The sequence below is a fragment of the Pinus tabuliformis genome, chromosome 8, assembly GCF_031772625.1.
Source record: "Pinus tabuliformis cultivar Carrire ecotype Pingquan chromosome 8, CPIR1, whole genome shotgun sequence".
Lineage (NCBI taxonomy): Eukaryota > Viridiplantae > Streptophyta > Pinopsida > Pinales > Pinaceae > Pinus > Pinus tabuliformis.
Genome location: NC_142294.1, coordinates 268020163 through 268031435, shown reverse-complemented (window position 1 = coordinate 268031435; position 11273 = coordinate 268020163). Strand labels below are relative to the sequence as shown.

The 11273-nt window shown below is 37.3% G+C and overlaps 1 pseudogene; it reads left to right on the top strand.

Moving 5' to 3' along the window:
• Positions 1–749: 749 nt before the first annotated feature.
• Positions 750–9895, top strand: LOC149235182 (uncharacterized; annotated as a pseudogene).
• The last annotated feature ends 1378 nt before the right edge of the window (positions 9896–11273 follow it).

The following is an 11273-nucleotide window of genomic DNA, read 5'->3' as shown; positions in this document are numbered from 1 at the left end:
TGGATTATAAATCATAAAAAGAAACAAACTCCGATATTTAATTTTTCCCTTGTTCAGGCAGACGAAGATCGAAAAACTTGGGGGTGTCAAGAGCATGGCATGCATGTTATGCGGTGTTTATATATATTTCTAAAGCTTCTAACTAAATAAATTATATTCATTTATATTTTATGAAATTCAATTGCTTTATTTTTTGGATGATCACGGCAAGGGGTTAATATTTGTATTTACTTTGAGAGAGATTTACCTTCTAAAATGAATAAGTACGCATTCAATTTAATTGGCATAATAATGGCCATGATATGGAAAAATAAAAAACAAATCCGGTTATTAATATATTTTTCATATTTATGTCGTAAGGCATTCCCTTTTGAAAATAACTTCCCTAAAGGCTACCTGTCATTATTATGAGCCGTTAGATTATGTGTTAGATGATTAGAGGATTGTCAATTGTTCGATCTGGAAAAGGTAGTTGGGTGGTTGCAACCGTTTATTATGATGCTTGTGCACTTAAAGATGGTTATGTCCATTAAGGCCCTTCTGAAGCATTCAATTTACAAAAACATTTGATCTGTCATTAGGGTGAGGGAGGCAGATAGCATGTTTCGAATTGTCGATTTGGGATGCACAAGGAAATAGTGTTTTAGGGGCTTCAACGCTGAAGTTGGCATTCAGAGCCTTACTTCAGATGTAGAGACCACTTCGATGACTATCAACAGAATAAGTAGTAGCGTAACAAGGGGCAAGGCATGAGGAAGAGAGATATGGGCATCCTTATGTTGGTGGCCTTGACCATATTTTTCTCTTTGCAGCATGAAGGAGATTCTACTTTCAGAGAAGCATGGCTTCATCTGGATGATGATTATCCATTCAAGCATGAAGCTAAGTGGCTTCCTCCTCCACTAGTAGCAGTTCTCAATGGTGATGGTCAAAGTGAAATTCTGGTTGCAATTCATGATGCAAAAATATAGGTATTGGAGCCTCATGCAAAGGGAATGAATGAAGGATTCACTGAAGCACACCTGATTTCGGAGGTATCTTTTCTTCCATAAAGAGTTGATATTGCAGCAGGAAGACGGGTTGTATCAATGGAAACTAGTTTTGTTGATCAGGTGCATAAACAAGGAGAAATAAGAAAACAGATCCTAGTTCTAGTCATAGCACGTTGGCTGATAATGTGCTTTGACTACAACCTCAAGAAACTATGGGAGGCTAATATGCAAGACACCTTTCCACGTGGTTCTCTTCACAGAGAGATAGCAATTTCTATTAGTAACTATATATTGAAGCATGGAGATGTGGGGCTAGTAATTGTGCGGGGAAGGATGGAAATACTAAAGGTGGAGAGAAACTAAGGCACTTTTCCTATTATGCATTTTCTGGGCATTGAGGCATACAACGAAGGAAGCATAGGAGTGAGGATCTACCACACCACGTACCTAATTCATCACAGCTTATTCCACAACACAACTACAAGCTTGATGCTCATGAATTGAATGATCGACATCCTGGAGAGGTAGAATGCAGGGAGTTCCGAGAATCCATTCTAGGATTTATGCCACATCGTTGGGATAGAAGGGAGGATACTCTACTTGAGCTGGCACATTTCAGAAAGCACAAAAGGAAATCCCTGAAGAAGATGCCTGGAAAGAGATCATCATCTATAGTTCACAAACTAGAGGACAAACATGTTTTTGGGAAGGATAGAACGAAAAAAATTACCAGTGCTATTGACAAGGTAGCAGTGTCTGTTACATTTGGAAAAACGAAGAAGAAGAGTCTTTATCTACCCATAATAACAAATTATACTCAGATCTGTTGGATTCCTAATGTAATTGTAGCACATCAAAAGGAGGGAATAGAAGCTATTCATCTAGCCTCTGGGTGGTTAGTCTGTAAGCTTCATCTACAAGAGGGTGGCTGGTGGCCTGGGTGCATGCAATATAGACAACCTCTCAAATCTGGCTACAATTTCTTCAATATCTGGCTAAATTCTTCTTTTCCTTTCTACAGGTGTATCAGTCATCTATTATTAGCCTGACTGCTTCATGGGTTTTCCTCTGATCACTCCAACCCTAGTTATTGTTCACAATTAAAAAACTGAGCCTTTATTCCTATCAGAACTGTAAATCCATAGGATTTACACAACACATTATCGGCAGGCTTTTAAAATGGGACTAACGCAATACACTATCGGTGCATTTAAACATGAGAAAACTACATTTTCACACAAAATACACAACCGGTGGAGATTTTGTTCCAAAGGAACAAAATACACTATCGGCGCTTTTCAACACTGTCGCAGCTTTCAAATGGTCTTGGTGTAATTCCAAAGGAATTACACTATCGGCGCTTAATTTCCAAGACTTTGCATTAACCAAAAATAACACTATCGGCGCTTTAATAATCGACCCTTTCAACACCCTTTTTCCCGATGTAATAACCGGAAATCACTGTTGGTGATTCCACAGTTCCAAAGGCCTGGCTCCTCCCGCTTTGACTTTGCGATGCAATAAAAAACGCAAACCCAACAACTTATCCACTCCACTTTATGGCATTTCGGGTCCGAGCTATCGGAGTTCGGACTTCGGTGATTCCAATGGTCTTCCACTCCACTTGTGGTTCTGCGACGCGATATTGGTTCAGACCCGATATGGGTATGAACCAAATCTAATAAATTTTTAGGTCTGGAATTATACTCCAGCTAAGGAAATTTCGTAATTTCTCTATGTAAATAGAATTTGGCCATGGAACTCTATAAAATGATTTAAGAAGCCTGCGCTCACCAATATGAAGGGAAAACTCCCCAACAGGTCTAATATTAAGAGTTAATTGAAAAACAAAGGCTGAATCACCATTTATAAACTCAGAAAATAACAGAACCGCACTGATATATGCATAAAATACCAATTTACATGGAACCATAAAACCAGATGAACAGAGAGAGGTTTTTGCAGATGATAATGCTCCCTAGCTCTACCCTTAAGAGTCCCATTGTTTCTTATTTATAAATAATAGATAAGCCCTCTCGGTCCTTATCCATACAAAAGCATGCCTTTTACATAGAGTGATTTAAAGCCATAAAGCTACTACAACTTATCATAAAGTGACTATTACAACATGGTTTTATTCTTAATTGTATCTTTATCTTAAACTAGAAAAGCATGAAACATGCTCCTGCATCAGACTCCTGAGGACAAAATTCTTCATGGGCTCTTGTCCATGAATTCATCAACAGAACTTCCCAGTTTCTGTATCATGTCTTCTATAACCCAAGTAGCTTCAGTGGTTGGTTGGTTCTTCCATTTTACCAAATACTGGAAGTACTCTCGTCCGCTTGTTTTCTTAAACACCTTCTTGTCCATAATTCTTTCTGGCTGTAAATTCTTTTCTGTGAGTAACTATTTTACCCAATCAATCTCTTGGTTCTCTTGATTTTGTCCTGTATCATCTGCATTTTCACCTTCATACTTTTACAAGTATGAAACATTAAAAATTGGTGATATTCCAACATCAGGGGGTAGCTCAATTTCATAGGCATTTGTAGAGAATTTCCCTAATACTTTTCACAGTCCAATTTTCTTGAACTTCAATTTATTATACTTCCTCTTTGGAAACCTCTCCTTTTTGAGATGTGCTAAAACCAAATCCCCAACTTCAAAGTTCACCTCTCTTCTCCTCATATCTTCTCTGGTTTTGTACTTGATGTTGCTATCCTGCAGCTTTTGTTTCACTTGTTCATGTATTACTTGCATTTCTGAAGCAAAATCTTCACCCTCTGCACTTCTCATCTCTTCTTTTCCCAAATTTCTTAATTCAGATATTCCTCTTGGATGCATTCCATAAACAATATGGAATGGACTCTGTCATGTACTCCTATTAGGTGAGTCATTATATGCATACTCATCTTGTGCTAACACTTGATCCCATTGCTTTAGATGTTCTGCAGTAAGGCTCCTTAAAAGATTGCCTAAACTCTTGTTCACCACTTCAGTGTGTCCATCAGTTTTTGGATGATAGGCAGAACTGAAACTTATTTTAGTTCCCAGCTTCTTCCATAGTGTCCTCCAAAAATTTCCAACAAATTTGGAGTCCTTGTCTGAGACAATACTTTTGGGCAGCCCATGCAATCTTACAATCTCCTTAAAAAACAAATTAGCAATGTGAGAAGCATCACTAGTTTTATAACATGGAATAAAGTGTGCCATTTTTGAAAACTTGTCCACTACAACAAAAATTGAATCATTACCTCTTTGAGTCTTTGGTAAGCCCAAAACAAAATCCATACTTACCATATCCCAAGGCCTATCTAGAATTGGTAATGCAATATATAAACCTGTGTTTTGGCTTCTTCCCTTTGCATGTTGACAGATTTTGCAAGTTCTCACATACTTATCCACTTCACATTTCATTTTCGGCCAAAAATAAAATTTGTTTAGCTGTTCATAAGTCTTTTCTATGCCAAAATGTCCTGCAAGTCCTCCACTATGTTTTTCTTTGATTAAATTCTCCCTCATTGAACAGTTTGGTATGCACATCTGATTTTTCTTAAACAAAAATCCATCCTGTAAGAAGTAATCCAACCATTTACTCCTATCCATCAAAACATGATTTTTACAAGCCTCAAATGCCTCTTTAAAATTTGAATTGGACTCATATAATTCCTTAAGAAAATCAAAACCCAACACTTGGATTTGACTCTCTTGAAGCAATACATTTCTCCTACTTAAGGCATCTGCAACTTTATTTGATTGGCCATTTATATGTTTCAAAACAAAATGGAAACCTTGAAGATATTCCACCCATTTGGCATGTTTTTGGCTGAGCTTTGGCTGCTGCATTATAAACTGTAGTGCATGGTTATTTGAATAAAGGATGAATTCCTTTGACATTAGATAATGCCTCCATTTCTTCAATGACTGCACAACTACGTAGAACTCCTTATCATAAGAAGAATACTTCTTTTTGGAATCATTTATCTTTTCACTAAAATAAGCTATTGGTTGGTCTTCCTGACTTAAAACACCTCCAATTGCTTCTCCGTTGGCATCACACTTCACTTGAAAAGGTTTGTTAAAATCAGGCAGAACCAAAATAGGCTTTTCAGTGATTTTTTTCTTTAACAGCTGAAAATTCTTTTCTGCTTCAGCAGTCCATCTAAATGGTTGTTTGTCCTTCTTTATGGTCTCAATAATACGTGCATTGTTCTTACTAAAATTCCTAATGAATTTTTTATAAAATCTAGCAAGACCATGAAAACTCCTTACCTCAAAAACACTCTTGGGTGAAGGCCATTCCATGATTGCCTTGATCTTCTCCGAATCCATCTTCAGCCCTTCAGCAGAAATAACAAAACCCAAGTACACTAGTTCTTCTTTCATGAATGAACACTTATTCAAATTCAGCAATAATTTCTCCTACTACAGCCTTTGTAAGACATAATTCAAATGCCTCATATGCTCCTCCTTAGACCTGCTATAAACTAATATATCGTCCAGATATACTATTACAAATTTACTAATGAAATCCTTAAAAACTTCATTCATGAGTCTCATAAATGTACTTGGTGCATTTGACAACCCAAAAGGCATTACTCTCCACTCATATAATCCCTCATTTGTCTTAAAAGCGGTTTTCCACTCATCCCCTTCTCTTATCCTTATTTGATGATACCCACTTTTAAGATCTAGTTTTGAAAAATACTTTGCTCCACTCAAGCAATCAATTAAATCTTCAATTCTAGGTAATGGAAATATGTACTTGATTGTGATTTTATTGATGGCTCTCGAATCTATACACATTCTCCAACCTCCATATTTCTTTGGACTCAGCACTGTTGGTACTGTGCAAGGACCCAAGCTCTCTCTGATTAGCCCTTTGTCAAGCAATTCTTGCACCTGCTTTCTAACTTCTTCATTTTTTGTAGGAGTCATTCTATAAGCTACTTTGTTAGGTAGACTTGCTCCAGGTATCAAATCTATATGATGGCTGATTCTTCTAATGGGTGGTAATTCATTAGGCAAATCATCAACAATAATATCACAATATTTCTCCAACATTTCTTGTACATCAATGGATAAATCAGAAACTTTAGTAGAAGTCATTATTACCTTGGTCTTGCAAATTACAGCAAATTTACCTCATTTTTTTCAATCTGCTTCAAGTATTCCTTTCCTCCAAGTAACATAGTTTTTGGATCAATCTTCTTTCCTGGTACATCTTCTTCTTGCAGAGGCAGCAATGTATGATTGACACCATCCTTTCCAAACTTGTAGGTGTTTCTTTTTCCATCATGCATGGCTCCTCTGTCATATTGCCAAGGTCTTCCAAGCAATATGTGACACACATCCATTGGCATCACATCACAAACAATTTTATCTTTGTACTTGCCCACCTGAAATTCCACTTCACACTATTCATTTACTAACAGTTGATGTCCCTTTTGCAACCATGACACCTTGTAAGTTGTTGGATGTTTCATTGTGTTCAGCTTCAATTTCTCAACCACTTTTGTAGAGACCAAATTATCAGTGTTGCCACTATCAATGATCATCTGGAAACATTTCCCTTTAACTTTACACACTGTCCTGAATAAAGTCTTTATTTGTGATGGTTCAACTATCTCCTTTGGTGGCTTGAGCAAAACTTTATTAACTACCAAATATTCTCCTCTCTCTGGTATACTTTCTTCTTTTGTCACTATTGTTGTTGGTGCTTCTCCCTCAACTGGAACAATAATTGCATTCCGCTGCCCTGTTCCTGCATTCTCTGGGCACTCAAAAGCTCTGTGTCCCATCTTGTTACATATGTAACATCTTACTTCTCTTCCTCTTCCTCTACCTCCTTTTCCTCTAGAAAAACTCCCTTTGCCTCTTGCATCACCTCCTGTGGGTGAATGCTGGGTTAAGCTGCTACTAGCTCCATCTTTAGGTGCTATAGATCTCCCTCTACCACCTTGACTTCCCCTTCCTTAGAAAGTACCTCTCCCTTTCGCAAACTGCTTCCTCATGAGTTTTTCTTCACCTTTTAGTGCTATCTAATAAGCTTCCTCTACTATTTTAGGAGACAGTAGACTTATCTCATCTTGAATGTCCATCTTGAGACCATTAATATATCTACCCATCTTCTCATCTGTATCCTGTGCTTCTCCAGCTCTTATGCTTACCTTGTAGAATTCCTTTGTGTATTCTTTCACTGTCATAGACCTTTGTCCAAGATTCTGCATCTGTCTGAAGAAGGTTTGCTGATAATTACTTGGCAAATACTTACCTCTTATTTTTTCTACCATCCTACTCCAATTCTTGATTAGTTGCTTGCCAAGTCTCTTCCTTTCTGCCTACACACCATCCCACCAAAGTGCTACATGGACTTTTAACTTGCTGACAGCAAACTTGAATTTCTTCTCATCTTCTATTTCTTCATAGTTGAAGAATTTCTCCATGCCATTAATGCAGTCTATTAATTCTTCTGGATTCAATCCTCCTTCATATATTGGAACCTCAGTCTTTGGTCTAGCTATGGATCTCAACACTGACTGAAAGAACCTCATCTTAGGAGTAACTGCTACAACCTCCTCCTCTACAGCTTCAATCTCAAGTTCACTGAAATCTCCATCATCTCTATTTCTGCCTGTTGTTAATGCATCCAATCTAGCTTGCATATGTTGCACAGCTTCCATTACCTTAGCATTTGCAACAGGCCATCCTCTTCCACCATGTCCTCGTCCTCTTCCAACTCTAAAGGCCATAGTAACTTTCCTTCTCCTACTACTGAGATTCAATCCAATGTCAACTGGATGCTTTGATACCACTAATGGTGGCCTAGGTGCAGGCAATATAGACAACCTCTCAAATCTGGCTACAATTTCTTCAATATCTGGCTGAATTCTTCTTTCTCTTTCTACAGGTGTATCAGTCATCTATTATTAGCCTGACTGCTTCATGGGTTTTCCTCTGATCACCCCAACCCTGGTTATTGTTCACAATTAACAAACTGAGCCTCTGTTCCTATCGGAACTGTAAATCCATAGGATTTACACAACACACTATTGGTGGGATTTTAAAATGGGATTAATGCAATACACTATCAGTGTGTTTAAACATGAGAAAACTACATTTTCACGCAAAATACACAACCAGTGGAGATTTCGTTCCAAAGGAACAAAATACACTATCGGCGCTTTTCAACACTATCGCGGCTTTCAAATGGTCTTGGTGTAATTCCAAAGGAATTACACTATCGGCGCTTAATTTCCAAGACTTTGCATTAACCGAAAATAACACTATCGGTGCTTTAATAATCGGCCCTTTCAACACCCTTTCTCCCAATGCAATAATCGGCAATCGCTATCGGTGATTCCACAGTTCCAAAGGCCTGGCTCCTCCCGCTCCGACTTTGCGATGCGATAACAAACGCAGACCCGACAACTTATCCACTCCACTTTATGGCATTTCAGGTCTGAGCTATTGGAGTTCGGACTTCGGTGATTCCAATGGTCTTCCACTCCACTTGTGGTTCTGTGACGCGATATTGGTTTGGACCCGATACGGGTATGAACCAAATCTAATAAATTTTCAGGTCTAGAATTATGCTCCGGCTAAGGAAATTTCACGATTTCTCTGTGTAAACAGAGTTTGGCCACGGAACTCTATAAAATGATTTAAGAAGCCTGCGCTTGCTAATATGAAGGGAAAACTCCCCAATAGGTCTAATATTAAGAGTTAATTGAAAAACAAAGGCTGAATCACCATTTATAAACTCAGAAAATAACAGAACTGCACTGATATATGCATAAAATACCAATTTACATGGAACCATAAAACCAAATGAACAGAGAGAGGTTTTTGCAAATGATAATGCTTCCAGGATCTACCCTGAGAGTCCCATTGTTTCTTATTTATAAATAATAGATAAGCCCTCTCGGTCCTTATCCATACAAAATCATGCCTTTTACATAGAGTGATTTAAAGCCATAAAGCTACTACAGCTTATCATAAAACCAAATATTACAGCATGGTTTTATTCTTAATTCTTTCTTTATCTTAAACTAGAAAAGCATGAAACATGCTCCTACATCAGTGGCCTCCATGCTGATATAAATGGAGATGGAGTGCTAGAACATGTCTAAGTTGTTGGAGGAAGTGGTACTGAACAGATTGTAGCAACTGGAACAATGGAAGTACTGAAACCTTGTTGGTTTGTAGCTACTTCTAGATTTTCAGTGCGATAACAACTTTTTAATGCCTCTATCTGCAAGCATGACCCATTTAGTGTATCGTGAGCTTTTGGTCACACTTTTGATTCTGATCCTCTAAATGTAGCAACTCCTATCTTGATTCCCAGGAATGATGGACACAAGCATTTGAAAGCAAGCAATGGTGATGTAATATTCCTTACAAGCCAAGGAGGGGTTACTTCTTATTTTCCAGGCATTCATGGCCAAGGTGCAATCCGAAGATGGTAACTACAAATTGCTGCTACCTGGTCAAATTTCCATTCACCTATGGGTATTGTTGAATAAAAGGTTATCCCCACTTTAGAACCTTTTCAACTCCATGTTCATGGAACCCATAAAGCGATTATGGTTGCAGGGAAACAAGAGGTAGTTATTCTTTCCCCAAATGGTAGTCATCTCACGTCAATCTTCTTGCCATCTCCACCTACCCACCCCATAATATATGGTGATTTTTTAAATGATGGCTTGAATGAACTGATTCTAGTAACTTCTCATGGAATTTATGGATTTGTGCAAACCCAACAACCTGGCACCCTCTTCTTCAGTTCCCTAATTGGTTGTTTGATAGTTGTCATGGTTGTTATACTCATATCTCAACATTTAAACTCCACAAACTCAAAACCAAGGTCCTTTGAAAGAAAGAGCATTGAACCAAGGTAATGTGTGTACTCTGAGCATATTTTAGATGAAGCAGAATCCTTTTGTTCTTTGATATAAAACAAAAAACCCTTATTATGGTTACACATGTAACATGTCGAGTGATACATGCATTTATGAGCGAGGATTATTGCAAAAAAGAAATGATCATGTGTAAGTTGTTAGTGGTGGAAGTTCAGTGACTCTTTAAAATGTTGTAATTGTGTTGTAACAGTTTCCAATTTGGATAAGTACAAAATATATGAAGTGCAAAAAAAAAATGGTATGAATACTCTTCTCCCAATTCACATCGTGAAAGTAGTGCAATTAACTTTCATCTTTCATTCACCATGTCATGAATGTGCTATAGTTCCAGGTTTACTTCACTAATCTCCCATCAAATGATTTTAATACCATTGTTTCAGATGTTCCCTCAACTCAAAGGCACAAATGGAGTAACAATAGCACTGCACCATGAAGATAAGCCTACGGTGACTGGATTTTAGCATTCACAATCTTGCGAGAAGAAATGGTATTCAATACTACTCGAACATGGAGGCTATTATTTGTTCACTTTTTCCAGATGAAAAGCAAGTGTTTGATACCACTTGATTGTCATGGAAGGATGATGGATGCCAATATTTGTTCACCTTTTGCACAAGAAAACAAGTACTCAGTACTTGTTTTTAAAAATTGATCAGTACTCAATACAAGAGAATTGTTGGTGAATCAGATTTGAATCTCTCAAACAAATACTGAAGACAATGATGGAAATCAATGCTCAGGTTTTATCTGCATAGACCATTTGTCTAACTTTTCATGTTACGAGGTTTACTTGGAATCCCTACCAAAGGTAGTTATATATCTCTTAAGTTTTAGTTACAAGATATGGAGTCACGATGAATCGACCATTTAAATGGTTTATGAATAATTATGTAATCTTCCACTTGTGTTTTGGCAGAAATTTTAGCCTTGGAGACACAATTTATGGTATGCAAGACACTACCTATTTTAATGTATAAAAATTAATTTAAAGTAAAAAACTACAAGAAATAAGATGCAATTTTAGCATTCACAACCCTGTGAGAAGAATCAGTATTCAATACTACTCGATCATGGAGGCCATTATTTGTTCACTTTTTCCAAATGAAAAACAAGTGTTCGATACCACTAGATTGTCAAGGAAGGATCATGGATGCCAATATTTGTTCACTTTTCCTACAAGAGAAAAAAAGTACTCAGAAAATATATTAATACTTAGTACAAGAATTTTTTTCTTGAATTAGGCTTCTTCTTTCCTAACCATCTTATTTAGAGTATTTATCTATGTTCCTTTTTAGTGCAATGAATTATCGAATTTAAGCAAGGTCTCTAGCTGTGGGTCTAACTATATGATTCCTTT